Source organism: Apostichopus japonicus, chromosome 16 (genome assembly GCF_037975245.1).
Source record: "Apostichopus japonicus isolate 1M-3 chromosome 16, ASM3797524v1, whole genome shotgun sequence".
NCBI lineage: Eukaryota > Metazoa > Echinodermata > Holothuroidea > Aspidochirotida > Stichopodidae > Apostichopus > Apostichopus japonicus.
In genome coordinates, this window is record NC_092576.1 from 40,481,884 (window position 1) to 40,487,883 (window position 6,000).

Here is a 6,000-nt window from a genome sequence, read left to right on the forward strand (position 1 = left end):
CGTTCTTCATATAAGTACATCGAAAATGAAACCACAAACAAATACACAAAGATGTTCATCAACAAACTGAATTCGTTGTGATACCAACGATATAGTCTAATATATAGATCCTCGTTATTAATTAAGCCCCTTCATCACTATCGCTTGTCGTAACATATATAGGAAGTGCGCCATCTATTTACTAAACACTGAATCAATGTCAATTGCTTAACTTCGACTATTTACTAAATATACTTAACGTAAACGTCAACATTTCGGTATTTAAAATATACTCGTATAAGTAATTTTACACTAAATGTGATAGAAAATAGACATAACTTAATTATTATTTCCTATTGACAGATGGACTGCTGGAAACGAATATCAGTAGTAAAAAAAATTTCAATTATTTAAGATACGTCCTTTCATCCTTACACAAACACCTGTTTTTTTTTTAAAGTATTAACAATCCTACTGTCGAAGGAAACTAGACCTAATAAAATAACAATGAATTTACTGTCATTAAGTTTTAGAGTAGCCCATAATTGGCATCATCGGGTGACGGAACATCAGGTGTAATTAACTAGTTATTTCTAGGGTTATTTTTAATTAATTCAAGATTGCATAAAATACGATGCAAGAACGGGTAGTGGAAAGTTTTGTATTATCTCATAAACCTCAGTAATGTCACCGGTTGATTTACTTATTCATACCAATGGACAGAAGCTGTGGTATTTACAACTATAGTAGTTTACCATATATTGTAAGTACAACCATAATACTAATGGACACTTTGTATAACGCCTGTATCCGACCGAAGGTGCTCATGGCGCATTTCAGAAACAACAGAAAAAGGTTACATACATAAAATTTGGAACAGGTAAGTTTTTAGATTTGAAACGTGAAAAGTAATAGTTCCTCATATAAATACACCGAATATGGAAACCACAAACAAATACACAAATATGTTCATCAACAAACTGAAGTCGTTGTGATACCAAAAATATTGTATAATATATAGATACTCATTATTAATTAAGCCCCTTCATCACTTTCGCTAGCCGTGACATATATAGGAAGTGCGCCATCTATGCCCAAACAAGGAATCAATGTAAATTGCTTAACTTCGACTATTTACTAAATATACTCCAACGGATACGTCAACATTTCGGTAATTAAAGTAATTTAATAAGTACATTTTTATAAGTAATTTTACTTTAAATGTGATAGAAGATAAACATTACTTAGATTATTTCCAATTGAGAAATGGACTGCTGGAAACGAATATCAGTAGTGAAAGAATTTCAACTATTTCAGAAACTTCCTTTCATCCTGTTTATACTTTACAAAAAAAAACAGGTGTTAACACCTGTTTTTTGTAAAGTATAAACAATCCTACCGTCTGCAGTGATCAATGTACGTACACTTCTGTTGTCATTGTAAGATTCAGCTCTTGTGTAGGTAGTTGTGCTTTGTGACTTACAGAGTGATTTATTGTTTATTAATGAATACTGCATGGGATGATACAATTATAATAATACCTAAAGGTAGGTGTTATTTAAAGTGAATGATGTAGGCCTACCTATCTTACGCATACTGTATACATATAGTGTATCACTTGGAAAGAAATTATACAAAACTGTTATATTTTGTCTGTTTAACACCGGAATCGAGTTTGAATAGTTTCCTTACTGCACGTACGTATGACAGCTACTTACTTCAATATGTTGACATATCAAGTAATGGATTAAATGTGTTATTAATATGTGTCACGATTATAACATGAAGTTTTATATCCAAAAACCATGAAAGTTGTTGTTATCGCTTAGGCATTTTTAATTAACTAAAAAACAGTTATAGCTAGGGGCGTCGCCAGACATTTCAATCTTGGGGGAAGGGGAGTTAAAGAAGGGCACAACACTTAATTAGGGGTACAATGTCTTTTTGCGAATGCTCTCCTGGGGAAGGGGAGACATATTTGATTACAGTGGCGTAGGAAGGTACTTTTGAGTGGGGGGCTGAAGACTGATGGCCGGCCTGGTGGAGGGGTCTAAGGGGAGGGGGTGTCCCCCTCCCCTTTGGAATTTGTTTGCATTTCCAGGTGGCCTCAGATGCAATTTGGTGCAATATAGCACACGTCAACACCCAATCCATTTTGTAAATAATTTTGCATTTTCACCTGGCCTTTTAGATGCAATTTGGTGCTCCAAATGAGATTTTTTTCTCATTTGGAAATGAAAAAGGGGTTTTCTGACTCGCGGAGCGGGGGGGCGGAATGATACTTCCGCCCCCACATTTTTCACTTGGGGGCTGGTGCCCCCAGCCCCCCGGTTCCTACTCCCTTGTTTGATTAAGTAAGAATCCTTCGATGTAACCTGGTGCTTTATTTTGGAACTTAGAGTAATTTTATTTTCAATAATGTTCGGGTTTAGTCGATCCGATAATTATGTTTGTAATTGAGGCGGATAAAAAAGGGGCAGAAATGGAAATTAACCCTTTTGCTTTGATGTTTTTAAATAAGAGTGTTGAAATTTAAATTTAAATTCATGTAGGGTAGTAGTGAAGTTTAACCGCTTGCGATTTACGCCGGTGCCTATGTGACCTTGTTAGTGAGAAAACTGGTTACTGCAATGGTCGGTCGAAAGTAGTTTTACTGAAGAACATAATCCATATCGTCCTTGGAAAAAAACGTTTTTGTTTGATTATTGTTTTAACACTACAAATCGCATCTGGGGGCGATTTTTTGGGGTGATAAATTACTTAAAATATGCAAATTTTTAAACTATCTTAGATATTTTTCGAAATGATTTCAAAGTTTGATATGCTGCAACCGTCACTATTTGCATACTTATTTCATAGAGTTTTGATTTACATTGCCTTATCTTAATTTGGCTGATTAAGTTCTATCGATATGCCAATCTGATGGGATTGGATTTCTAAAGAATATCTTTCAAATTGACTATTTGTAGAGAAAAACTTGACAAAACTAATACTTTATAAAAGCTAAGGAAACGCTAATTATGACATTGATTACAGGTAAAGCCATATAACCCCTCGTACTTTATAGTAGCGCATAATGTAGAATAAACATATTGAAATGCGTCGATCTGCGCCTGTTTCTTCCGGGAACGGGGTCCATTGTTGAAAGGAAAGTTGTGTGGCCTGGGCTGGATTGTTAATTGTGAAACATTCATTCACTAATAGGCAAATGGAATAAAAAAAAACATTATCACCTAGAGAGAATAACCAGGGGGTTAAAGTATTTATTCGGAGAAATAGTTAAACGATTGTAAACATATATTTGTTATTGTAATTCTTTAGAGTTGTGTATTCACCAAAATAAAATATGATCACGTACTCTATGTTTGGTGCCTACATTTTAATTTTGTGAATGATAGAAGATTGATCACAAATTAAGTGCAGACAACATCATCGTTATATTATGAAATTTTAGTTCTATTATTGATTAACTACAGATATCGGGAAGGGCTAGTCAATTGTAACGGGCTGTTAACGTCAGGAATGTTGTATGGCCTCGCCTAGTTTGGCTGTAGTAAAAGATTAACGAACTGAATTAAAGGCAAATGAAATTAAATATCATAACTGCAGAAAGAATAACAAATGCGAGGAGAGAGTGGGGCTAATTATTTGATCTGGATCAAAGTTATACGATTTTAAGCATACATGCGGTTTTCGTCAATCGATTAGAGCTGCTTAAGTGTATTGACAAGAAACACAATGATCACGTGTTTGTTTGGTCGAAAAATTCGCAGCAAGCGTGGACAAAGTGAAAGTCGTTTTTTAACGTTATGAACTGACTAAAGTGAACGTGATTCCAAAATATATAATTGTCAATTTCTGTATCAAGTTGATTAAATTGTGTAGTTTAATATGTGGAAACATAGGTACTTACATTCAAAATGAATATTACATGTTTTCTTAAATTTATAGCTATTTGTTGATTATTTCATTTGTTTCCATACATGTTATATGTTTGCTATCTTTAGGCTTACTATGTACTTGTCTATTTTTTTAGGAAACATGACTGTGATCTTTCTTTCCTATTCTTCAGATTCCAATATCTGATCTATACCTACAACGGTCATTCAGTGGATTTGACGGTAAAGATATCAGACTTGAGTCCGGTCTATGTTTATCAAGCCTATCATCAGTAAAGAAGATATCCATCAACAGAAATAACCTTGAACTCAGCGAGGAAGAAGTGATCGGATTAATAAAATATATAATAAATTCACCAAGATTCAAGGAACTACGGTATGTGGTAATTCACATTTTATTGGAAGGGTGGGCAATACGATGGGAGGATAGGATAGCAAGAGTGTGAACTATGAAGGTACGTGTCAGGGGTTAGGAGAAGAGCATCTTGAAGTTATATTTCTTTCATTCCAATGCAGGTTATTAATCAAACTGTTACCAATATATAGTACATAGTTTAAAGGATTTCCAACTGAGAATTTCCTTAAATTTTAATTCGTGCGGTATCCTATAGTGATACAGAAACAAGAAATCTGGTAAACACAATCAAGAACATTATGATAGAGATTTTACTTGGTGCTATCAGAGAGGGGTTTGTTTAGTTAAATCCTTTTTAGAGTAGCGTCCATGGTATAAATGAGGATATTTTAGTGTTTGGTGTAGGTAACCTGTGTTTTGTAAAAGTAAAATAGTCAGGGTCGCGTATGAAACTGTACTTCACAGCACTGTGTGTTTATTTATAATATTCCTGGAATGATGCATAAGGACGGGTTGTAGTTATCATTATAATATTATGTAAGTTTGCACATAGCGGGTTATATTACTTTTGTTTATATCACGTGTTTGTTTTTTATTAATCCCACCAAAAGTGTGCCGATACATCCACACCTTCCAAACACCTCTCTTCACAAATGAAATGATGCAAAAATTCCATTCATATTCATCTCAATTATTACCGTGATGGCACAATACATTCTTTGATTTTATAACATGTGAAATATATTTATTTAACTTCATCATTGTTTCCCCTTTGAAGGCTTCACAACTGTAAACTGCCGTCTTCGATCAAACCAGATATCATTCCAGAAGAAGCAAGTTCAAGGAATATTAAAGGTCCGGTTCATATTAGCAATATTAATCATTCAGATAATTTATTTTGAAGCAAAATGTGTCACTTCATTTCTCATGAGGTTGCAAAGGTTGGATAAGGAGGGGCAAAATGAGAATGAATTTTCGTACTTTAATCAGCAGAGATAAACTTCGAATCTTCATCTAAGCTGTGATTAACAGGAATATAATTTTACAACTTTAGTCACTTGCTAAACCAAACAAGTTCTTTAAAACTCGATTGTCTAAAACAAAGTTCCCAATGGCATTTTCCTGAATGACAACAAACATTAGTTACTGTACAGACTATGTTACGGATATAATACCGACTTTAACAGACAATTGTTAACCGACTCACCCTATGTTTATGTTCTTAATGTTAACTAGCAGACAAACGCATTGGCTTTTCTTTTATTGGTAAACGGCGACAACAGGCAACAGCCCACATTCCGAAGTATGATAAAGATATCCCTGAAAATGGAAGGAGCAGTTTTCCTACTAAAAATTCTCTCTCTTGTAAAATACATACCTGATACTGAATTCACAGAATGTAAATCCATCGACTGATTAGTTTACTAAGTTATTGTGTTTCTGTCAACTCTGAGTGTGAAGTTCCTTTATATAGTTGAAATAAGAGCAACATTACTTTCATTAGATACTCACAATGTTATTATTTGAATGAAAATAAGCACTGTTTCGTTGGAGGTATTAACCTAGGGAACACAGAGAACACTTTATTTTAAGGATTCACTCCCCGAATTTCGCTCCGCTTAAGTAAAACTTCTATATATATAACACGTGGAAATACCTAAGTTTTAATACACGTAATTCCCATTGCAATTGGTCACGGAACATAAGTTGGTCATCGATATTCGAACTTGCCCAAGTTCACTGCACCATGGGCACGACACAACACAT